The 26,134-nt window shown below is 38.3% G+C and overlaps 1 pseudogene; it reads left to right on the top strand.

Moving 5' to 3' along the window:
• Positions 1 to 324: 324 nt before the first annotated feature.
• LOC116889052 lies at positions 325 to 18,317 on the top strand (annotated as a pseudogene).
• Positions 18,318 to 26,134: the final 7,817 nt, after the last annotated feature.

Genomic DNA, 26,134 nt, shown 5'->3' with positions numbered 1-26,134 from the left:
GTGTGTAAAAGTTGGAAGAGATATCTGTGGCTCATTGCCGTGAGGAAGCCAGCTTTGAGGCACTGTATTTTACCTGGTTTTGTTAATTACAGCTCTTTAGAGGACCTTAGCTATCTGATTGGTTTGCTTCTGATGTTCCTGTAGAGGGGCATTGAAACCAGAGAGAGAGAGAGAGAGAGAGAGAGAGAGGCAGAGAGAGAGAGAGGGAGAGAGAGGGAGAGAGAGAGGGAGAGAGAGAGAGAGAGAGAATATGTTTAACTATTTCCAACATGGCCTTTATGTTCCTTGGGTGAAGCAGGGCCTCTGATAGACATATTTAGCCAGATGGTTCCTGACCTGAGTTCTGTGGTCAGGGAGCCTCAGATTCACATGGTAAGGTAAGCAGTAAGAAGGATGAGATCTCCTGGCTTGACTCCAGAAGGGCCTCAGAGCAAGATGTAGGGAAACGGAAGGTTATCTGTTTGGTTCAGGAGTCTGGTGGAGGTAGGTCAGAGACTGCAGGAAAATGGAGGTAACTCTGGAGTACCAAGCTGTTCAGGGCAGCATGGCTTGGCCCAGCATGCTCACAGAGTGGGGAAGATGGGTTGGGGAAGTGAAGCTTATCGGTATGGTTCAGGAGTCTGGTAGGAGGTGGTAGGAGCTTTTAGTTTATCTGATTTTATGTTGAGGTGTTGGATCCATTTGGAGTTGGGTTTTGTGCAATGAAATACATATAAATCCATTGCTTCTGAATCAGAGAAAGGACTGGAAGAGGGCTAGAGACCCCATATGAACAACAATGCCAAACAACCAGAGCTTCCAGGGACTAAGCCACTACCCAAAGACTATACATGGACTGACCCTGGGCTCCAACCTCATAGGTAGCAATGAATAGCCTAGTAAGAGCACCAGTGGAAGGGGAAGCCCTTGGTCCTGCCAAGACTGAACCCCCAGTGAATGTGATTGTTGGGGGGAGGGCGGTAATGGGGGGAGGATGGGGAGGGGAACACCCATATAGAAGGGGAGGGGGAGGGTTTAGGGGGATGTTGGCCCGGAAACCGGGAAAGGGAATAACAATCGAAATGTAAATAAGAAATACGCAAGTTAATAAAGAAAAAAAAATCCATTGCTTCTTCTCCATGCAGATATTCAGTGTGACCCACAGTATTTGGTGAAATGTACTTTTATTTCATTGTGTATTTCTAATTTCTTTACAAAAAATTATATATTCTTAACTTTTGGATTCATGTCTATGTCTTCGGTAATAATCAACATGTTTATTTTTATACCCATATCATACTGGTTTTATGGAAAACAGCAAGCGATTGTGTGCATTCAAGTATATTTAAACAAGAAAGAGCAATGGTAGGAAGGAAACCACTCAAGATATCATTTTGATAGACTGCTCTACTTTTTGCAGAAAATGGAATCTAAATCATTTGTAAACATACAGGAAGCTGGAATTCGTAGTGGAAAAGTAGTTGGGTTTTGCTCAGCATAATCTCATTACATACCTGGTTTCTTTTACCGAATACACAACCCATGGACAGTGTACATTGAGCCAAGTGGCAAGCTTCTTAACCTGGCCTTCAGATGTAAATTTTTAACAGCTCATATTATTACCATCAGTATTTGGTTTACTTTCACTTAGGCTAAGGCAGTTGGAACCCTTTCTTAAATATTAAAAAGTGGCATGGTATAGGAAGAAACCTTATAGACCTAAAGTTCAAATAAATAGGTATTATAATGGAAATGTTAAAGTAAAATTAGAGGTGAAGCCAGGAAAATTTTTTTGCTAAATTATTGAAATTATGGAACATATAAAAGCTAAGTTCATTTTTTATACATTATTTTTCAATATTTATATATGTGTGTATACATATATATATAAACATATATATATATATATATATCATCTGGATACACACACACACACACACACACACACACACACACACACACACACACGAATATCCTAAGGAGTTTGTCACTGCTATGGATCTATAGTTTCACAATGACCTCTCCTGGTCTTTCTTCAAGGACACACTCAACTAACACAGTGAAAAGCCACAGCTGCTCTCCATGTCATCATCATGTGTTCAAAACAAGTACAATGTGGGAGACTCTTATCATGACTAACCTTGGCTTCCAGGTAGAGATCCAGTCTTGTTCATCTTTTCACGAGAGCTTCTGTGCTGACCCTAAAGGAAAAATCCCAGGAATATTTTTCCTTACTGATGCTTATATCTTATTAAAAATCAGCTGACTTTTTTTTCACCCACAATAAAGCAGAATCAATTGTCCCCCAAAAAGCAAAAGATTACTTCTGTAATTTCTTGGATTTTATTTTTAATTGTATTGAAAATAACATTTTTTCATAAAATACATTCTGATCTTGGTTTTCCTTCCTCATCTCCAATTCCTCCCCACTTGTCCATCCCCATGACTTCTTTCTCTCTCTTAAAAACCCCAAGAGGTAAATATAAAAGACTCTTAATCCAAATAGATGTATATATCTCCTTCTCTTGAGAGACTCAGCCAGAGCATGACAATTATAGAGGTTAATGCCAGCAGCAAATCTTTGAACTGAAAACAGGGACCCCACTGGAGGAATTAGAGAAAGAATTGAAGGAGCTTGCAACCCCATAAGAACAAAAATGCCAACCAACCAGAGCTTCTAGGGATTAACCCACTACCCTCTACAGATCCATGGCTCCAGCTGCATATGTAGCAGAGAATGGCCTTGTTGGGTAAAATGGGAGGAGAAGTCTGGTCCTCCTGGTAGCTGGATAGTTCAGTGGCAGAAACGTTATGAAAGGTGGGAAGGGTGCTGATTGGAGGAGAACACCCTACAGAAATGGGGAGGGTAAAAGATAGGGGTCCATGGATGCACTAAGAGAATAATATTTGAATGTAAATATAAAAAATCCTGGAAGAAAAAAGACAGAAGTCTACAACCCAAATAGATTGACCAAAAAAGAAATTATTCCTGTCATAACAGAAAAATACCAAATGCAAAAAAAAAAAAAAAAAAAACAAAGAAAGAAGACAAATGCGGTAAGGGAAATGTCAAGAACAGTATAAAGGTAGATCTACTAGAATTACACCAGACTTGTCAACAGAGACTATGAAAGATAGAAGATCCTGGGCAGATAATATAAAGACCATAAGAGAACACAAGCCAGCCCAGGGTACTATATCGAACAAAACTCAATTACATTAGATGGAGAAACCAAGATATTCCATGACAGAACCAAATTTACATAATATCTTTCCACAAATCCAGCCCTACAAAGGATAATAGATGGAAAACTCCATCACAAGGAGGGAAACTACACCCTAGAAAACACAAGAAAGCAATCTTCTTGCAGCAAACCAAAATGAAGACAGCCATACAAACATAATTCCACCTCTAACAAAAAAAGGAAACAATAATCACTATTTCTTATTTTCTCTTAACATCAGTCGACTCAATTCCCCCAATAAAAAGACATACACTAGCAGACTGGATACATAAAGAGGACCCAGAATTTTGTTGTATACAGAAAACATACCTTAGTGACAAAGATACACTACCTCTGTACAGTAGAAAAAATTTCCAAGCAATTCCTTCCAAGAAACAAGTTAGAGAAATGTCTTAATATTGAAAATGCAAATATTATCAAAAGATACAAGGACACTCCACTCATCAAAGAAGGCGATAATAAGATGAACACCAATTTGAATATCCATGTTTAAATGTAAATGGGTATCCACATTCATAAAAGAAACTTTACTAAAGCTCAAATCATATACTGTACCTCACACAATAATAGTCAGCGATTTCAACAACCTACTTTCAGCAATAGACAGATCATGGAAAGAGAAATGAAATACAGATACAGTGAAACTATCAGAAGTGATGAACTAAATGGATAAAACAAATATCTATAGAACATTTTATCTGAAAACAAAAGAATATATTCTTCTCCAAAATTGAAAATATAATGCCACAAAACAGGCCTCAACTGGTACACAATGATAGAACTAATGCCATTCATCCTATCAGATCACCATATATTAGGGCTGTTCTTCAATAACAATAAAAACATCAGAAAGCCCACATACACATGAACAATGCCCTACTCAATGATAACCTGGTTAAGGAAGAAATAAAGAAATTAAATACTCTTTAGAATTTAATGTACATGAAGGCACAACGTACTCAAATTTATGGTATACAATGAAAGGAATGCTAAGAAGAAGACACACAGCTCTGAGTGCTTCCAAAAAGAAACTTGAGAAAGCATATACCAACAGATTGACAGCACAACTGAAAGTTCTAGAACAAAAAGAAGCAAATATACACAAAGGTAGTAGACAGCAGGAAATATTCAAGTCTCAAATCAACCAAGTAGAAACAAGAAGAAGAAGTATACAAAGAATCAAGAAAACCAGGAGCTGGTTCTTGGAGAAAATCAGAAAGACAGGTAAAACCTTATTAGAACTAACTAGAGGGCAAAGAGACAGTATTCAAATTAACAAAATTGGAAATGAAAAGGGAGACATAACAATAGAAACAGAGGAAATTAAAAAAATCATCAGACCCTACTAAAAATGCCAATACTCAACAAAACTGGAAAATCTAGATGAAATGGACAGTTTCCTAGAAAGATACCAGGTACCAAAGTTAAATCAGGATCAGCTAATTCATCTAAACAGTCTCATCACCCTTAAAGAAATAGAAGCAGTCATTAAAAGTCTCCCAAACAAACAAACAAAAAAAAATGCCCAGGACCAGATGGGTTTAGTGCAGAATTCTCTCAGAACTTCATAGAAGACCTAATACCAATACTCTTCAAACTACTCCACAAAATAGTATTAGAAGGAATTCTGCCCAATTTGTTCTTTGAATACAGAATTATGCTTATATCTAAACCACTCAAAGACCCTACAAAGAAAGAGAACATCAGACTATTTTCCCTCGCAAATATTGATGCAAAAATACCAAATAAAATTCTCAGAAATGGAATTCAAAGGCACACTAAAATGATCATTCAACCATGATCGAGTAGGTTTCATCCCAGAGATGCAGTGAATGTTCAATATATGGAAATCCATTAATGTAATCCACTATATAAACAAACTCAAAAAAGAAAAACACATTGTCATCTCATTAGATGTTGAGAAAGCATTTGACAAAATTCAACATCCCTTCATGACAAAAGTCTTGGAAAGATCAGGAATTCAAGGCCCATCCCTATACATAGTAAAAGCAATATATAGCAAATCAATAGCCAACATCAAGCTAAATGGAAAGGAAATTGAGGCAATCCCATTAAATCAGCGACTAGACAAGAATGCCTGATCTCTCCCTACCTATTCAATATAGTAATTGAAGTTCTTGTCAGAGCAATTTGACAACAAAAACATCACTCGGGGTAGTATAGCTTATCAGGGGAGCTTATCCCTGAAAAAGACAGACTTCATTTTTAGTGGCTGTTAATTGCCTACAGTGCTTCATCTAAGATATGAAATATATCATATCTATATTAAGATACACACTTGTGTTGTCATTGTGTAAGTCTTATTTAGATTGACATAGTGTTAAGATTTCAGGGGTGTAATTTACTGTCATATATAAACGACGCTTCTTCCTCTGAAAAATCTGTCTGTCCCCTTTTCCATGATGTTCCTTGAGATTTAAGTGTAGAAAAAGAATGATGCTCAATGGACTCAGCAGGTTGTCTTTATGTATAAATGTTGAATAATAATTAAATATCACCAAGTGGAAATGGAGAGGTCCTGGGAGGAGTTTGAGGTGTAAATATATGTGGGAGAAAATATAAATACAGTATTTATGTATGAAATTCTAAAAAAATAGTAAGGTAGATAAGAACATTGAAAGAAAATGAAATATTAATTTTATTTCTGGTATTTTTAATTTAATATATAGAAATTAGGTTTCATGATATGCATCCATAATTCCATCACATAGCAAGTTAATTAATGCAAGAAGACTATGAGCTCAAGGGCAGCAGGAATCTGCCCTGAAAAGCATGGTAAAAATAGTTCAGCTGTAAAAACTGTGTCCTGCCCTTGCAGATAGGAGTTTCATTCCTATCATTCACATTGGACAGCCCACAATCACCTGTTACTCCAGTTCTATGGGATTCAACATCCTTTTGTGGCTTCCCAGGGTACCTGCACTCATGTACACATACTCATATACAAACATACAGACAGACACACAGACAGACACATGCAGATATATCCACATAGCACATATATTTGAAAATATAAATCTTAACCTAACATGTCCAAAAATTCATTTAATATATAAACCCATAAATATCACAAGCTACTGAACATAAACTTTCTAAAAGTGGTTCTATTAGTCAATATGACAGTCAAATACAGAGCACTTTATATGTACAAGTGATAAAAAGAAGCAATATGAAAAAGTCAAAGACAAAACAAATTTTTTTCTCAGGAATATTGGGGTCTTTGGAATTATGTTGTAAGATCTGGAAGGAAGTAGCACCAGATAAAGAAACATGTTATGGAAGTTAAAACAGTGAGTTTAGAACTAAATGGTGTTTGCTATATTTCAGTTTTGGGAGTACTGTTTCAAGCAAGTTGGATGATAGGAGTCTTGGGGAAACTACTTTGTTGCTAATTTTAAGAATGTTCCCATCCCCCAAAACCAGCAATATTTTTAAATCTATACCTGAAAAACAGTTTTGTCATACACCTTTAAAAATATGGGCATCACGCATGACAATTAAAACTTTAGTCTCTTTTGTCATAGAGAGTTGATTTTTTACTCTAAAAGAGACCATAGAAATTGTTCCCATTTAGTAAACCAATATATTGTATCCCATTAACTAGTGCAGTATCTCCTTTTTGTCAACCCAAGCCTAACTGTCTTAGTTAGGGTCTTATGTCTGTGAACAGACACCATGACCAAGACAAATTTTAAAGACATTTAATTGGGGCTTGCTTATAGATTCAATCCATTATCATCAAGTTGGAAGCATGGCAGAGTACATGCAAGCATGGTGCAGGCAGAGCTGAGAGTTCTTCGTCTGAAGGCTGCTAACAGAATACTGGCTTCTAGGCATGAGAAATGTATAACCCACACCCACAGTGACACATGTACTCTAACAGGGACACACCTCCAAATAGAGGCACTTCTTGGGCCTAGCATATGCAAACCATCACACTAACCTAAGTCATCATATTATCTCCCCTGAATTCATATAATAGCTTCTCATATAATAGCTTCTCATTTAGTGACCCTGATTCTATTTGTATCACCTTATAAAATAACTAGTACACTCTTTTTTTCCTCTCAGACAGAGTCTCACTGTGTGGCTGTAGCTTACCTGCAACTTGCTCTGTAGACCTGGCTGGCCTTGAACTCATAAACTGCCTTGCCACTGCCTCTGAGGTTCTGGGATTAAAGGTGTATGCCACCACATCAAACACTGGTATGTTCTTTAAAATACACGCATCAGATTATGCTTAGAACTTTCTAGTTTGGTTCTCATCCTACTCTGAATAAAATTCAAACTTTCTACTGTTACAAAATCTGACAGACTCCTTTTGTCCTTCCCTATTACTTCAGACAGAATATATTCATTACTGCCCTACAATATGTATATTAGCTAAGAGTTTTGAAGAAAATCTTCACCCCATTATTTCTCATGGATCACTATTCTATCTCTTTCATTTATACTCAATTATTTTATCAACTCACTATTTCCACAAATCTTTTATTACCTACCTAATTTAGATTATCTTGCCCTATTTCCTTCATTTTCTTCAAATCAGCTTTTTGATTTTTTTGACATACATCAGTCTCTAGAACTATCTGCTCCTTTTGTTTGCTTTTCATTAAGATAAAATCACCTTGCCAAGTGGTGGTGGAGGTGGTGGTGGTGGTAGTGGTGGTGCTACACACACCATTAATACCAACACTTAGGCTCAAATAAACAAAAAACATACATAAGCTCTGCAATTCAAAACCCTTCCTTACAAAAAATTCAAAAGCCTTTCCTTACATCTAGTTAAGCTTTAAGACTGATTTCAGAGGAATTCTTAAAATTAAAGCTAGTTCTTCAGCGGGGGAACATCCCCTGATATTGTGACATGTATTGTTTCTGAAATAGATGTATTGTGAGAGACTGAGACTTTATTTCTATGGATTGTGTCATCAAGTTTTGGATGTTGTAAAAATTGTACTGCAATAGAGACACTTTAATTTTTGAGAGGATAAACAAAAGAGAGTAGCCTATTCTATCAGAAAAACATAGTAAAAATATGACTCTTCTTCGTCATTGGAAACTGTGAACTATGGTTGGGATTCTCTCTGAATTTTTATTAAGAAGTAACCATAATAAACAGCCAATGGGCTTTCATTATTGTGAGAAACATGGTATTTCTTTTTTAAAAAAAATCTTTTAGATATACAAAATTAACACCCAGGTATTTTATAAATACAGGGGCTTTGGTTGGTGCTATCAGATTTAATGTGACTACTACTGAAATGAGTGGATGGCAGAAAAACAAAAGGATGTGTCCTGCAAATCAGAGTTCTGGAAGAGCAAACAATTCTTTTTTTCCCTTCTTTCTTTTTTATTGGATATTTTTAATTTAAATTTCAAATGTTATTCCCTTTACCAGTTTCCCAGCCATGAACCACCTATCCCATACCCCACCCCTTCTATAAGGGTGTTCCCCCTACCCAACCAACCCCATTCCCACCTTCCACCACCCCTGATATTCCCCTGCACTGGGGGTTCCAACCTTGGCAGGACCAAGAGCTTCTCTTCTCATTGGTGCCCAACAAGGCCATTCTCTACTACATATGCATCTACATATGGGTCTGTCCATGTGCAATCTTTGGATAGTGGTTTAGTCGCTAGTAGCTCTGGTTTGTTGGTATTGTTGTTCTTATGGGGTTGTAAACCCCTTCAGCTCCTTCAATCCTTTCTCTAATTCCTCCAACAGGGACTCCATTCTCGGTTCAATGGTTTGCTGCTATCACTCACCTATATTTCTCATGTTCTGGCAGAGACTCTCAGGAGACAGCTTTATCATCCTAATGTCATTATGTACCTTTGGCTTCACAGATTTTATCTGGTTTTGTTTGCTGTATATATGGACTGTATCCCCAGGTGGAACATGCTCTGAATGCCCATTCCTTCTGCCTTTGGTCCAGAATTTGTCTCCATAAAGCTCCCTATAAAATTTTTGTTCCCCATTTTAAGAATGACTGATGCATCCGCACTTTGGTCATCCTTATTCTTGAGCTTCATGTGGTCTGTGGATTATGTCTTGGTTAATTAGAGCACTGGGGCTAATATTCACGTATCAGTGAGTGCTTACCATGTGTGTTTTTCTGTGATTGGGTTGCCTCACCCAGGATGCTATTTTCTAGTACAATCCATTTGCCTATGAATTTCATGAAATCATTGTTTTTGATAGCTGAGTAGTATTGCATTCTGTAGATGTACCACGTTTCTGTATCCATTCCTTCATTGAAGGGCAGCTGTATTCTTTCCAGCTTCTAGCTATTATAAATAAGGCTGATATGAGCATTTGTCTTTGTTGTATGTTTAAGCATGATTTGGGTATATGCCCAGGAGAGGTCTCCCTGGGTCCTCAGGCAGTGGAATGTCCAATTTTCTGAGGAACCTCCAGACTGATTTCCAGAATGGTTGTACCAGTCTGCAATCCCACCAACAATGGAGGAGTGTTCCTCTTTCTCCACATCCTCGCCAGCATCTGCTGTCACCTGAGTTTTTGATCTTAGCCATTCTCACTGGTGTGAGGTGAAATCTCAGGGTTGTTGTGATTTGCATTTCTCTGATGACTAAGGTTGTTCAACATTTCTTTAGGTACTTCTCAGCCATTCAATATTCCAAGCTGAGAATTCTTTGTTTAGCTCTGTATTCCATTTTTTTCTCCATCTTTATTAACTTGAGTATTTCTTATTTACATTTCACTTGTTATTCCCCTTCCTGGTTTCCAGGCCAACTTCCCCCTAACCCCTTCCTCTCCCATTCTCTATGGGTGTTCCCCTCCCCATCCTCCCCCCATTACCACCCTCCCACCAACAATCATGTTCACTGGGGGTTCAGTCTTGGCAGGACCAAGAGCTTCCCCTTCCACTGGTGCCCTTACTAGGCTATTTATTGCTACCTATGCAGTTGGAGCCCAGGGTCAGTCCATGTATAGTCTTTGGGTAGTGGTTTAGTACCTGGAAGACCTGGTTGGTTGGCATTGATGTTCACATTGATGTTCAAGCTCTTTCAGTCCTTTCTCTGATTCTTTCCATGGGGGTTCCGTTCTCAGTTCAGTGGTTACTGCTGGCATTTGCCTATGTATTTGCAGTATTCTGGCTGTGTCTATAAGGAGAGATATACATCAAGTTCATGTCAATATGAACTTATCTGCTTAATAAATATTATCTAGTTTGGTGGATGTATATGTATGGGCCACATGTGGGGCAGGCTCTGAATTGGCGTTCCTTCAGTCTCTGTTCTAAACTTTGCCTCCCTATGCCCTACCAAGGTTATTCTTGTTCCCTTTTTAAAGAATGAGTGAAGCACCCACATTTTGGTCATCCTTCTTGAGATTCATGTGTTCTGTACATTTAAGGTAACTCGAGCTATTGGTATAGAGACAGGCAGATAGACCAGTGGAATAGAATTGAAGACCCAGAAATGAACTCACACACCCAAGGTCACTTGATTTTGATAGCGAGACAAACCATCCAAATGGAAAAAGAGCATTTTCAAATGGTGCTGTTCAACTGGTCACATGTAGAATAACAAGGATCAATCCATTCTTGTCACCGTACAAAGCTTAAGTCCAAGTGGATAAATGACCTCCACATCAAACCAGATACACTCATACTAATAGAAGAAAAAGTGGGGAAGAATCTCGAACACATGGGCACTGGAGAAAATTTCTTGAACAAAACACCAATGGTTTATGCTCTAAGATCAAGAATCGACAACTGGGATCTCATAAAACTGCCAAGCTTCTGTAAGGCAAAGGACACTGTGGTTAGGACAAAATGGCGACCAACAGATTGGGAAAAGATCTTTACCAATCCTACAATTGATAAAGGGCTTATATCCAAAATATACAAAGAACTCAGGAAGTTAGACTGCAGGGAGACAAATAACCCTATTAAAAAGTTGGGTTCAGAGCTAAACAAAGAATTCAAAGCTGAGGAATCGAATGGCTGAGAAGCACCAAAGGAAATGTTAACATCCTTAGTCATATAGAAATGCAAATCAAAAACAACTGTGGAGATTCTGCCTCCCTCACACCAGTCAGAATGGCTAAATAAAAAACTCTGGGTGACAGCAGATGCTGGCAAGGATGTGGAGAAAGAGGAACACTCTCCATTGTTGGTGGGATTGCAGACTGGTACAACCATTTTGAAATTGGTCTTGAGTTGCTCAGAAAATGGACGTTTAACTACCTGGAGAGAACCCAGCTATGGCATGTAATATTATTTGTGTTTATTGTGAAGGGTGTCTTTTCCCTAATTTCTTTCTCAGCTTATTTATCCTTTGAGTAGAGGAAGGCTAGTGATTTGTTTGAGTTAATTTTATATGCAACCACTTTACTGGAGTTGTTTTTCAAGCTTAGTAGTTCTGCTCTAACTTTTGAGGTCACTTAAGTATACTATCATATTATCTTTAAAAAGTGATATTTTAACTTCTTCCTTTCCAATTTGTTGAATTCTTTGTCCGCATTTAATGAAACGATCATGTTTTTTCTTTGAGTTTGTTTACATAGTGGATGGAGTTGATAGATTTCCATATGAACCATCACTGCATCCCTGGATTGAAGCCAACTTGATCATGATGGATGATCGTATTGATGTGTTCTTGGATTCAGTTTGTGAAAATTTTATTGAGTATTTTTACATCAATATTCATAAAGGGAAATTGGTCTGAAGTTCTCTTTCTTTGTTGGACCCTTGTGTGGTTTAAGTATAAGCATAATTGTGACTTCATAGAACGAATTGAGTAGTGCTCCTTCTGTTTCTATTTTGTGGAATATGTTGGACAGTATTGGTGAGGTCTTCTATGAAGGTCTGATAAATTCTGTACCAAATGCACCTGGTCTGGGATCTTTTGGTTTGGAGACTTTTTAATAACTGCTTCCCATTTATTTAGATTTTATGGAATTTTTTTTGATGGTTTTTGCTTAAAGGAATTACTTGGAACCTGGTATTATTCTAGGTTTCATCCAGATTTTCCAGTTTGTTGAATATCAGCTTTTATAGTAGGATTTGATGATTTTTTTGAATTTTCTCAGATTCTGTTGTTATGTCTCCCTTTTCATTTCTGGTTTTGTTAATTTGGATACCCTCTGTGTGCCAATGGTTAGTCTGGCTAAGGGTTTATCTATCTTGTTGATTTTCTCAGTGAACCAGCTCCTCGTTTTGTTGATTCTTTGTATACTCCTTTTTGTTTCTACTTGGTTGGTTTCAGCCCTGAGTTTGATTATTTCCCGCCTTCTTCTCCTCTTGTGTGTATTTGCTTCTTTTTGTTCTACAGTGTCTAGGTATGCTGTCAAGCTGCTAATGTATGCTCTCTCCTCTTTCTCTTTGGAGGCATTCAGAGCTATAAATTTTCCTCATATCACTTCTTTCATTGTGCCACATAAGTTTGAGTGTGTTTTGCCTTCATTTTAATTAAATTCTAAAAAGTCTATAGTTTCTTTCTTTCTTCCTTGACCAAGTTATCATTTAGTAGAGCATTGTTAAGCTTCCATATATATTTGGGCTTTCTGTTGTTACTGTTTATTGTTTTAATTGAAGGCCAGCCATGGTTTGTGGTGACCTGATAGGATGCATGGGACTATTTCAATCTTCTTGTATCTGTTGAGGCCTTCTTTGTGACTTATTATATGGTCAATTTTGGAGAAAGTACCATGAGGTTCTGAGTAGAAGCTATATCCTTTTGTTTTAGGAGGAAATGTTCTATAAATATCTGTTAAATCCATTTGTTTCATGACTTCTGCTGGTTTCTCTATGTCTTTGTTTAGTTTCTGTTTCCATGATCTCTCCTTTGATGAGAGTGGGGTGTTGAAATCTCCTACTATTATTTTGTGAGGTACAATGTGTGATTTGTGCTTTAGTAAGGTTATTTTTATGAATGTAGGTTACCTTGCATTTAGAGCATAGACATTTAGGATTAAGAGTTCATCTTGGTGGATTTTTCCTTTGATGAATATGAAGTGTCCTTATCTTTTTTGATACCTTTTGATTGAAAGTCGATTTTATTCTATATTGAAATGGCCACTCTAGCTAGTTTCTTGAACCATTTGCTTGGAAAGTTATTTTCCAACCTTTTACTCTGAGGTCTGTCTTTGTTTCTGAGGTATGTTTCCTGTATATAGCAAAATGCTGGGTCCTCTTTATGTATCCAGTCTGTTAGTCTATATCTTTTTACTTGGGAATTGAGTCCATTGATGTTAAAGATATCAAGTAATAGTGATTGTGTTACCTGTTATTTTTGTTGTTAGAGGTGGAATTACGTTTGTGTGTCTCTCTTCTTCTTGTTTCATTGCAAGGAGATTACATACTTGCTTTTTCTAAGGTGTAGTTTCCCTGGAGTTCTCCATCTATTATCTTTTGTAGGGCTGGATTTGTAAAAGGATATTGTGTAAATTTGGTTTTGTCATGGAATATCTTGGTTTCTCCTTCTATGTTATTGAAAGTTTTGTTGGATATTGAAGCCTGGACTGGCATTTGTGTTCTCTTAGGGTCTCTATGACATCTGCTCAGGATCTGTTGGCTTTAATAGTCTCTGATGAAAAGTCTGGTATAATTCTGATATGTCTGCCTTTATATGATATTTGACCTTTTCCCCTTATTGCTTTTAATATTCCCTCTTTGTTTTGCTCATTTGGTGTTTTGACTATTATATCACGGGAGGAATTTCTTTTCTGGTCCAATCAATTTGGTGTCTTGTAGGCTTCTTGTATGTTTATGGGCATCTCTCCCTTTAGGTTAGGGACATTTTACTTCTATAATTTTGTTGAAGATCTTTACTGGTCCTTTTATTTGGGAGTCTTTGCTCTCTTCTCTACTTATTATCCTTAGGTTCGTTCTTCTCATTGTGTCCTGGATTTCCTGGATATTTTGGGTTAGGAGCTTTTTGCATTTTACATTAACTTTGATTAACTTTGATGGTTGTGTCAATGTTTTTTATGGTATATTCTGCCCCTGAGATTCCCTCTTCTATCTCTTGTATTCTGTTGGTGATGATTCCTGATATCTTCCCTCTGTTTTCTATCTCCAGAGTTGTATCCCTTTGTGCTTTCCTTATTGTTTCTATGTCCATTTTTAAATCCTTAATTGTTTAATTCAATTCCATCACCTGTTTGGTTTTGTTTTCCTGTAATTCTTTAAGGGATTTTTTGTGTTTTCTCTTTAAGGGATTCTACTTGTTTACCTCATACATATAGTTACCTGTTGTTACTGTATGTCTTTAAGGGAATTATTTATGTCTTTCTAAAAGTCCTGTATCATCATGAAATGTGATTTTAAATCTGAATCATTCTTTTCCAGTGTGTTTATATATCCAGTATTTGTTTTGATGTGAGACCTGGGCTCTGATGGTGCCAATAGTCTTGATTTCTGTTGCTCAGTTTCCTCTGCTTCTCTCTTGCCATCAGGTTGTCTCTGTGTTAGCTTGTCTTGCTGTTTGTGATGGAGGCTTGACCCCTCTGTAAGCCTGTGTGTCAGCAGTTCTGTAGACCTGTTTTCTTTCAGCTGAATCTGGGAACAGAGAGCTGCTCCTGGGTTTGTGTGTCCTAAAGCCTCCAGGACCGTCTCTTGGACCAGGAGAGTTGGTCTTACCTCTGCTCTCGGGTGTGTCAGCACTCCAGGCAAATATTTTAAACTCTGGGCACAGGCAGAAGCCAGAGGGTTCCTGCCTCTGACTGCTCCTAGGTTCCTGTGCTCAGAGGGCACAGATGGCACTAGGCAAGTTCCTCTTGGGTCAGGAATATGGGCAGAAGTAGTTGTCTCCTCTGAGCTCTCAGAACTTTCTGCACTTCTCTGTGTGAGACCAGCTCTCTCCCCCATGGGATTTGTGTGCAAAGGTCTGTGGTACTGGTTCAGTTCATTTTTGGGTGCAGGCAGAAACCAGAAGGTTCTTTTCGCTGACTGCTCCTATATTCCCATATCCAGACCACACTAGGCAGGTTCCTCTTGAGCCAGGAATGTGAACAGAAGTGTCAGTCTCCTTTTAGAGCTCAGGATTGTCCGCACTTCTGAGAGTCTAGCTCTCTCCACTGAGCAAACAATTGTTGAATGTTCTTTATCATCTGCTATTAGTTCATCCAAACCCAGAGAGTACTCCCAAGTTTTCTGTTTATAGGCATATTAGATGCTGGACTAAAATTATGCTGCAGCTTCCATCTGACAAGCACCTTTGACTTACACTGTTCAGTAGATCTCTTTTAGAGCTAAAGGTAGGGTCTATTTCTTGACAGTGATGTTATCTGCTTTGAAGCCTACCCACTATTTTTCTTTCTTTTGTTTTCAATATTATTTAAATGAATCAACTGATTTGATAGAATTGTTCGTTTTAAACAGCAGATTAAGTTTTAGAAAGGTAACTAAAGGTTTAGAACTAGTCTCATATGACATCAGGAAGTAAAAATTTAGAATGTTCTCTCTCTCTCTCTCTCTCTCTCTCTCTCTCTCTCTCTCTGTTTGTGTGTGTGTGTGTGTGTGTGTGTGTGTTTGAACTGCATTAGGTTACCTTTTTGTCTTAGCCATGAGAACTGAGGCTGAAGTCCTCAGCAGTCTCACAGAATAGCATCATCTTTTATTTTTTTCTGCAAATATTCTTTTCTCATATAATATACTTCAGCCACAGTTTTCCCTTCCTTCACTCCTCCTAACTCCCACATTCCCCCTCTTCCCCAGATCCAATCCCACTCTGTTTTTCTTTTCAGACTAAAGATGGCAGTCAAATGGAACAAAAGAAAACATGATATAGTAAATGTCTTCATATTGAGGTTGGACGAGGCAACCCAATAGAAGGAAGTGTCTCAGAGCAGGCAATGTAGTCAGAGATATACCCACTCCCACTGTTGTAAAACATATACACAGAGGACCTGATGAGGACCCTGTGATTTCTGCTTCAGTCTGTGAACACATATGAGCTTTTCTTAGTTGAAGAGTGTTTGGGATCCCAGTGTAGTCCCAGGCCTTTCTCAAGCTGAGCTTTTAAGCACAAGAACCACATGTGAACTGACATGTTTCAATTGAAAAAAAACGGCCAGAAGTAGTAGAACTACAAAAGCCAAATGACAATTTAATTTTTTTGAGATTTTCTCAAATTATATGGTTTTGGATGGATTAGGTTTTTTTGTTTTTAGTTTTTGGTAGGGAAGTGTGGCCTGTATGCTTTGAGTTTTACAGCCTGAATGGTACTTCATCCGTGGCGTCAGGTACACTATGGTCTTAGTGCCTACTAAGATCTGCAGTACTTTACAATTGGATAAAAAGAAGGAGAGAACAAGCCTAAAGATGTAGATCAGTTTGCTTAATCCTCTGTAAGACTCAAAGCACAGAATACACAGTAATTCAGAAGGCTTGGGGAGGGATTGATGCTGCATTTATAATAAGCTCCAGAGGCTACTGTTACCTTTTATTTTTCTGCTACTGATGCTTAGAGGACCACAGGTTGAGAAATATTGTTTTGAATCAACTCAGTTGAGAGACTATCAACAATTGCCTGTGTGAACAAGACTCCAGTACATTCTGTACAAGCCTCTAGCTCAAAATAATGCAATTTTTCTTCTCTATTCTGATAATAACACTGTTGTGAGAAAAAGATAAAACATGACTTGAAATAAGAAATATTTTGTGTTTGCTTTGACACTTACCTGCAAGGTTGTCTTGGAAACTTTCTTATATTTGCTGAACATATTATTGCGTACAAAGCAGAAAATGAATCTAAATCCTCCACTTGTTGTGCGATTTAAAATATAAAACAAGAGTAAAAACATATCAAATCCTCTCACGTATCATTTATTGTTCCTAAATATGTTACTCAGGTTTCCTTCTAAACAATAAAATAATGAAGCATTATATTTTGAAACTTGAAAACTATTTACAGTACTAGATTTACAGTAAGCATGAAACATTGTTACTAAGCATTTGCAATAGGCTCTGTAGTGCTTCTCATACATTGCAGGCCTTAAATACAAATAGACTTTTTTTTTCTTTTCTCTCATTGGATATTTTCATTATTTACATTTCAAATGTTATCTCCTTTCCCTGTTTCTCGTCCGGAAAACCCCATCCTATACCCTCACCCCCTTCCTCCATGAGGGTGATCCCTACCCACCCAACTACCCACTGCCTCCCACCTCCCCACTCTGACATTCCCATACACTGGGGTATGTAGCCTTCATACCCCTGATGCCTGACAAGGTCCATCTTCTGCTACATATGCTGAGGGATCCATAGGTCCATCCCTGTGTATTCTTGGGATGGTAGTTTAGACTGGCAGCACTAGGGGTCTGTTAGTTGATATTGTTGTTCTTTCTATGTGGTTGCAAACCCCTTCAGCTTCTTCAGTCTTTTAGTTCCTCCATTGAGGATCCCATTCTCAGTTCAATGCTTGGCTGTGAGTATCCACCTCTGGATTTGTCAGGCTCTGGCAGAGCTTCTCAGGAGACAGCATATTAGGCATGCACTTCTTGGCATCCACAATATTGTCTGGGTTTGGTGTCTGTATATAGGATGGATCCCCAGGTGGGGCAGTGTCTGGATAGCTTTTCCCTCTTTATATTCTCATGAAGCCTAAATGGCTATGATGAAACTGCACAAGAACCAACGTGGCAGCCAGCAGGAGGCTGACGAAGGAGCTTAAAGAGATCCACAAACATGGCATGAACAACTTCTGTAACATCCATGTTGATGAAGCTAATTTATTGACTTGACAAGGACTTATTGTTCCTGCCAACCATCCATATGATAAGGGAGACTTCAAAATTGAAATCATCTTTCCAGCAGAGTATCCATTCAAACCACCCAAGATCACGTTTAAAACAAATATCTCCCACCCTAACACTAAATAGAAGTGGCTTGTCTGTCTGCCAGTAATTACTGGTAAAAACTGGAAGCCAGGAACAAGACTAACCAAGTGATCAAGTCTCTCACAGTACTGGTGAATGACCCTGAGCCTGAGCACCCATTCCAGGCTCACCTCGCTGAAGAGTACCCAGAGGACTATAAAATATTATGTAAGAATGCTGAAGAGTTTACAAAAAATGGGGAAAAGCAACCTATGTACTAAAATCTACCATGAGTGATTCCAGCAAGTTTCAATAGAGATCCCGAGCAATGCATTCAGACACCTTGCAAAGTAAGACTATATGGAAATTGACACGTGCCACCAACTGGCATCTGCTTGTGGTAGTTACTAACTTTCCACAGTTTCCTCAATCAAAAGTGGTCTAGGTAAGCTATAAAGAAGGATTAAAGATTCAGATGTTCTAGTCCTGCTTACTCTGTTTCAAAATCACTCCTTTAGACGACTTCAAGAGAATAACATTACTTTTCTTGTTCAAATTTACTCAAAGTTGCAGTTAGCCAGAGGGTAAAGGAAAAGCATGTAGTTTCCTCCTTCTTCCTCTCTTTCCCCCTCTCAATTCCCACTTACACAGAGCAAGGGCCCAGCTCCTTATAGAGGCAGCTCCAGCATTAGCAAATTTCTCCTGTGCCACTCTGCCTGTGGGTGGTGAATAGTTCAAGTCCTTCTTACTACATTACTTACTAGATTATTGATTCTTTTTTTGTAAATAAATAAATAAATAAAGAAAGAAATTTATTTATTTATTTATTTTTACACTCCAGATTTTATTCTCCTCCCTGTCTACCACCCCAATGTTCCATATCCCATATCTCCTTCCTGCCCCCCCAGGCTCCACAATGATGCCCCCCCCCATGAGACCTCTAAGCTGCGTGGGGTCTCCAGCCTCTTGATGGTTAGGTGCATCTACTCTGACTGAGCACAGACCTGGGAGTCCTCTGCTTTATATATGTTGGCAGCCTCACCTCAGCTCAGGTGTACTGCCTTGTTGGTGACCAAGTGTCTAAGAGATCTCAGGGGTTCAGGTTAATTGAGACTGCTGGTCCTCTGTCCTCCTACAGGGTTGCCCTCCTTCTCAGCTTCCTCCAGCTTTTCCCTAATTCAACCAGAGGGGTCAGCCGCTTGTCTTCACTTGTTTGGTTCACATATCTGCGTCTGACTCTTTCAGCTACTTGGGTCTTTTGGAGGGCAGTCGTGATAGGTCCATTTTTGTGAATGCACAATAGTCTCAGTAATGGTGTCAGGTGTTGGAGCCTCCCCTTGAGTTGGATCCCACTTTGGGCCTGTCACTGGACCTTCTTTTCCTCAGGCTCTTCTCCATTTCCGTCCCTGCATTTCTTTCAGACAGGAAGAATTATGGGCCACAGTTTTGACTGTGGGATACAACCCATCCCTTACTTGATGCTAGAGGTGGGGTCTCTACAAGTTCCCTCTCCCCACTGTATGGCATTTCATCTACCCCCTCCCCTTTGAGTCCAGAGTCTCTCACTTCCCAGGTCTCTGATACATTCTAGAGGGTCCTCCCAACATTCATTCCTCCTTCCATTCTTTCTGCTGGCCCTCAGGGCATCAGTCCTTTTCCTACACACAATACCATATCATGCTCCCCTCTCACCCACCCCCATCCCTTTTCCATTCCCTGCTCCTCCATCCTCTTTCTTCTCCCTCTCAAGTGGGACTGAGGCATCCTCATTTGGGCCCTTCAGTTTGTGTACCTTTGTGAATTTTGTGGGATGTATTTTGGGTATTCTATACTTTTTATTTTTGCTAATATCCATCTATTAATGAGAAAATACTGTGTGTGTCCTTTTGGGTCTGAATTACCTACTCATGATGACATTTTCAGTTCCATCCATTTGCCCGCAAACCTCAGGATGTCCTCATTCTTAATAGCTGAGTAGTATTCCATTGTGTAAATGGACCACATTTTCTGCATCCATTCTTCTGTCATGGGACATCTGACTTTTTTGAAGCTTCTGGCTATCACAAATAAGGCCACTATGATCATAGTGGAACAGGTGTCCCTGCAACATTGTTCGGCTTCTTTTGGGTATATTCCCAAGAGTGGGATTTCTGGGCCTTTAGATAGGATGATGTCCAATTTTCTGATTAACCTCCAAATTGATTTCCAGAGTGGTTGTAGCAATTTACAATCTCACCAGCAATGGAGGAGTGTTCCTGTTTCTCTACATCCTCACCAACATGTGTTGTCACCTGAGGTTTTGATCTTAGCCATTCTGACTGGTATAAACTGGTATCACAGGGTTGCTTTGATTTGAATTTCTCTGATCACTAAAAACTTTGAACATATCTTTAGGTGCTTCTCAGCTGTTAGAGATTCCTCTGTTGTGAATTCTCAGTTTTGGTCCATACCCCATTTTTTAATTGGGGTGTTTGTTTTTTTGGTGGTTAGCTTCTTGAGTTCTTTACATATTCTGTATATTAGCCCTCTATCAGATGTGGGATTAGTGAAGACTTTTTCCCAATCCCTAGGTTGCTGATTTGTCTTACTGACTATATCCTTTGTCTTACAGAAGCTTTCCAACTTCATGAGTTCAATTATCAATTCTTGATCTTAGAGCATGAGCCATCAGAGTTCTGTTTAGGAAATTTTCTCCTGTGCCAATGAGTTCAAGGATCTTTCCTACTCTCTCTTTTATTAGATACAGTGTATCTGGCTTTATATTAAGGCTCTTGATCCACTCGGACTTGAGCTTTGTGCAAGGTGACATATATGGGTTTATATTCATTTTTCTACATACACATGGCCAGTTATACCAGCACCATTTATTGAAGATGTTTTCTTTTTTATGGTATTTTTTGGCTTCTTTGTCAAAGATCAAGTGTGCATAAGTGTGAGGTTTTATGTCTGAGTCTTCAATTCTATGCCATTGATCAACCTGTCTATCTTTGTACCAATAACATGCAGTTTTTTTTTAATCACTATTCCTCTGTAGTAGAGCCTGAATTCCCCCAGCGATTCTTTTATTTTCAAGAATTGTTTTTACTATTATGGGTTTTTTGCCTTTCCAGATTAACTTAAGAATGCTCTTTCCATGTCTTTGAAGAATTGTGTTAGGATTTTGATGGGGATTGCATTGGATCTGAAGATCACCTTTGGTAGGATGGCCAGTTTTACTATGTTAATTTTGCTAATCCATGAGCATGGCAGATGTCTGCATTTTCTGAGATATTCTTCCATTTCTTTCTTGAAAGACTTGAAGTTCTTACCATACAGCCATTTCACTTGTTTGGTTACAGTGACCCCAAGATATTTTATATTATCTCTAGCTATTGTGAAGGGAGTTGTTTCCCTAATTTCTTTCTCATCCCGTTTATCAGTTGTATAAAGAAAGGCTAGTGATTTATTTGATTTTATCTGGCCACTTTGCTGAAGTTGTTCATCAGTTGGAGATGTTATCTCGTAGAATTTTTGGGGTCACTTATGTATACTATCATATTATCTGCAAATAGTGACATGTTTAATTCTCCTTTGCCAAGTTGTATTCTCTTTTTGTTGTTTTATTATTCTAGCTAGCACTTCGAGTACTATATTGAATAGATATGGAGAGAGTGGGCATCATTTTCTTGTTTCTGACTTTAGTGGGATTGTTTCATGTGTCTCTTCATTTAATTTGATATTGGTTGATGGTTTGCAGTAAACTGCTTTTATTATGTTAAGCTGTGGGCCTTAAATTTCTGATCTTTCCAATATTTTTAACATGATGGAGTGTTTTATTTTGCCAAATGCTTTTTCTGCATATAAAGAGATGATCGTGTGATTTTTTTCTTTGCGTTTGTATGGTGGATTTTTGTATATTGAACCAACCTTTCATCCCTGGGCTGAGGCCTACTTGATCATGGTGGATGATGCTTTTGATGTGTTTTTGGATTCGGTTTGAAAGAATTTTATTGAGTATTTTTGCATCAATATTCAAATTGTAATGTTACAGTGAAGATCCCTCTTTAGGTGAGGTCCTTGTGTGATTTGGGTGACACAAACAACCTAAGAAATTAACTGTATCCACAAGCCCTAAATGCCTAAATATATATATATATATATATATATATATATATATATATATATATATATATGGAGAGAGAGAGTATGTGTGTGTGTGTTTGAGGAGAGGAATAAGCACAGTCAAGAGACTGTAGAAAGAAATGTGAGGCCATTATTATTAAAACACAAAGTACCAAGGATAAGCAAATAACACTACCCAAATTAAACACAATTCCTGCAAATAACACACACACACAACACACACACACACACACACACTTCAACAATAATTTTAAATATAAATGACCTCAGTTTTCTAGTTGAAAGATCCAACCTGACTTAATGGATTAAGAAACAAAATACCTGTTATCTACAAGAAAAATATATTAGACTTAAAGATAGTCACCACCCTTAGAATGAAGGGTAATGAAAAAGTCTCCTATCAAGGGACCAGGATGTAAAGCAATTATCTCTATCCTGTGTGACAAAAATATTTAATACTAAAAACTAACCAAACGAACTAAAACAATACAAATTTTCTAATCAAGGGAAGAATTAATGAGGAAGAGATAATTATTACAAGTATAATACCATATATATATATATATATATATATATATATATATCAAATGCACAGTGAACCTGATTTCATCAAAATTTACCTCTGGATTTAAAAGACAGAATTAACATCAACCATTAACAGTCATTAAAATATCCCATTTCCTCCAATAGACAGGTCATCTGAACAAAGAGTGAAATAAAGAGAACTATTAGAATTAAGTAACATCATGCATCTATGGACTTAGCAAAATTCTATAGAATATTCAACTTCAACACCAAAAAATATATGTCCTTCCCAGCAGCACATAGAAGTTACCATAAAATAGAAGACATCCTGGGGTATAAAACAATAAAACATTAAGAAAGATTGAAAAAACTCTATGTGTTCTATCTAACTGTATTGACAAAAAGTTTGAAAATTGACAGCAAATAAATATCTAGTAAATACACAAACTCATAAAAATTAAACAACGCACTATTGAAAAACGATTTGGTCAAAGATGAAACAAAGAAAGAACTAAAAATTTCTGAAACTAAATGAAAACAACACAGTAGAGCTTCTGGGACACACTGAAAGCAGACATACAAGGATATGTATAGCTCTAAGGGCCAACATAAAGAATCAGAAAGAGCCTAAGTAATGACTTAATAATGCAATTCAAAAAGTTAGAAAACTAAGAACAAACAAAATCTTCAATCCTAGTTCAAAGCACAAAATAAATCAGAGTATAAGTTAATGAGATAAAAAAAAGGAAGACTATACGTGGACTGACCCAGGGCTCCAACTGCATGTGTAGCAGAAAATAGTCTTGTTGGGACACCAGGGGAAGGGGAAGCCCTAGGTCCTGCCAAGTAGGACTCCCAGTGCAGGGGAATATGGGGGGGGGGCAATAAGGTGGATGTATGGGGAATACCCATATGGGGGGGGGGAGGGAATGGGGGCTTATGGACGGGAAACCAGGAAAGGGAATAATGTTTGAAATGTAAGTAAAGAAATATAGACACCGCCCAGACCTGAAGGGACCTATAAACTGCTCTCTGCACCCAAATCACATGGGAGGGAGAGCTAAACCTTCAGAGAGGCAGACAGGCCTGAGAGGCCAGAAGAGACTACACTCTGCCCACATTTCTGACTCCAGAAGAAAACAACTAATGCCATCTGGAACCCCGGTGCACGGGGGCTGCCAAAAAAGGTGGCTTAGGCCCTTCTGGTTGCCGCCATCACAGAGAGCTCAAAAGCAGCCCCCCCCACTAGCAACTTGAGCCACAGGACCACAGGTAAGACCAACTTTTCTGCTCCAAGCAACCTGCCTAGGGGACTCAGGACACATGCCCACAGGAAGAGCTGAAGACCAGTAGGCAGGAAAGACTACAAGCCAGAAAGCAGAACACTCTGTTCCCACAACTGGCTGAAAGAAAACAGGAAAACAGTCTACAGCACTCCTGACACACAGGCCTATAGGAAGGTCTAGCCACTGTCAGAAATAGCAGAACAAGGTAACACCAGAGACAAACTGATGGCAAGAGGCAAGCACAGGAACTCAAGCAACAGAAACCAAGACTACATGGCATCATTGGAGCCCAATTCTCCCACCAAAGTGAACACTGAATATCCAAACACACCAGAAAATCAAGATCTAGATTTAAAATCACATTTGATCATGATGCTGGAGGACTTCAAGAAAGACATGAAGAACTCCCTTAGAGAAACACAGGAAAACAAAATAAATAACTAGAAGCCTATAGAGAGGAATGACAAAAATCCCTGAAAGAATTGCAAGAAAACACAATCAAACAAGTGAAGGAATTAAAAATGGAAATAGAAGCAATAAAGAAAGGAAAACGGGAAACAGCCCTGGATATAGAAAACCAAAGGAAGAGACAAGGAGCCGTAGATACAAGAATCACCAACAGAATACAAGAGATAGAAGAGAGAATCTCAAGAGCAGAAGATTCCATAGAAAATCAACACAACGGTCAAGGATAATGTGAAACGGAAAAAGCTACTGGTCCAAAACATACAGGAAATCCAGGACTCAATGAGAAGATCAAACCTAAGGATAATAGGTATAGAAAATATCATCCTGAGTGAGGTAACCCAATCTCAGAAAAACACAGATGGTATGCACTCATTGATGAGTGGCTATTAGCCCAAATGCTTGAATTACCCTAGATGCACAGAACCCATGAAACTCAAGAAGGATGAGCAAAATGCAAATGCTTCATTCCTTCTTTAAATGGGGAACAAGAATACCCTTGGGAGGGAATAGGGAGGCAAAGTTTAGAACAGAGGCAGAAGGAACACCCATTCAGAGCCTGCCCCACATGTGTCCCATATATATACAGACACCCAATTAGACAAGATGGATGAAGCAAAGAAGTGCAGGCCAACAGGAACCGGATGTAGATCTCTCCTGAGAGACACAGCCAGAATACAGCAAATACAGAGGCGAATGCCAGCAGCAAACCACTGAACTGAGAACTGGACCCCTGTTGAAGGAATCAGAGAAAGGACTGGAAGAGCTTGAAGAGGCTCAAGACCCCATATGAACAACAGTGCCAACCAACCAGAGCTTCCAGGGACTAAGACACTACCCAAAGACTATACGTGGCCTGACCCTGGGCTCCAACCTCATAAGTAGCAATGAATAGACTAGTAAGAGCACCAGTGGAAGGGGAAGCCCTTATTCCTGCCAAGACTGAACCCCCAGTGAACATGATTGTTGGGGGGAGGGTAGTAATGGGGGAAGGATGTGGAGCGGAATCCCATATAGAAGGGGAGGGGAAAGGGTTAAGGGGATGTTGGCCTGGAAACTGGGAGGGGGAATAACAATCAAAATGTAAATAAGAAATACTTAAGTTAAAAGTTAAGTATTATCTTTAATGTAAGTTAAAGATAAAAAATAAATGAAAAAATCCAATAAAATATTAAGAAATGGTGAATCGACATCTCAAAAAAGTTCATAATCCCTAGCAATTATAGAAATGTTAATCAAAACAATTCTGAAATTTTATCTTAGCCCTATAAGAATGGCAAAGACAAGTAAAACAACCATAAGCAAATTTTGCAGAGTTATTCAGTGGTTTATAATCTGTGACTAAATGAAACTGTTAAATCATTTGGAGTAAAAGTAGGGTATTTCTTTTCAAATGAACTTAATAATAACTAAATCAATACTTCTAAAATTGCCTCACAAGAACCACATTCATCAGAATATCTTATCATGCTTGACAATACAAAGATTAGAAAGTCCCTCAATATAAAGATTAGAAATTCTCAGTAAAAAAAATACAGCAGTTCTTGACCACAGTTAAATTCAGAAAGTACCTTACCGTTCTTAACATAAATGCTTCAAAAATTGAGAAGGATCCATTAATCAAAAGGTGTTGTAATCTGAAAGATAGGAGGCCTTGTGCTTCTGTTTTAGATTTATTTTTTTATGTTGTATGTATGGGT

Source organism: Rattus rattus, chromosome X, assembly GCF_011064425.1.
Source record: "Rattus rattus isolate New Zealand chromosome X, Rrattus_CSIRO_v1, whole genome shotgun sequence".
Classification (NCBI taxonomy): Eukaryota; Metazoa; Chordata; class Mammalia; order Rodentia; family Muridae; genus Rattus; species Rattus rattus.
The sequence above is the reverse complement of the archived record's forward strand: the minus strand, read 5'-3'. Positions and strand labels throughout refer to the sequence as shown.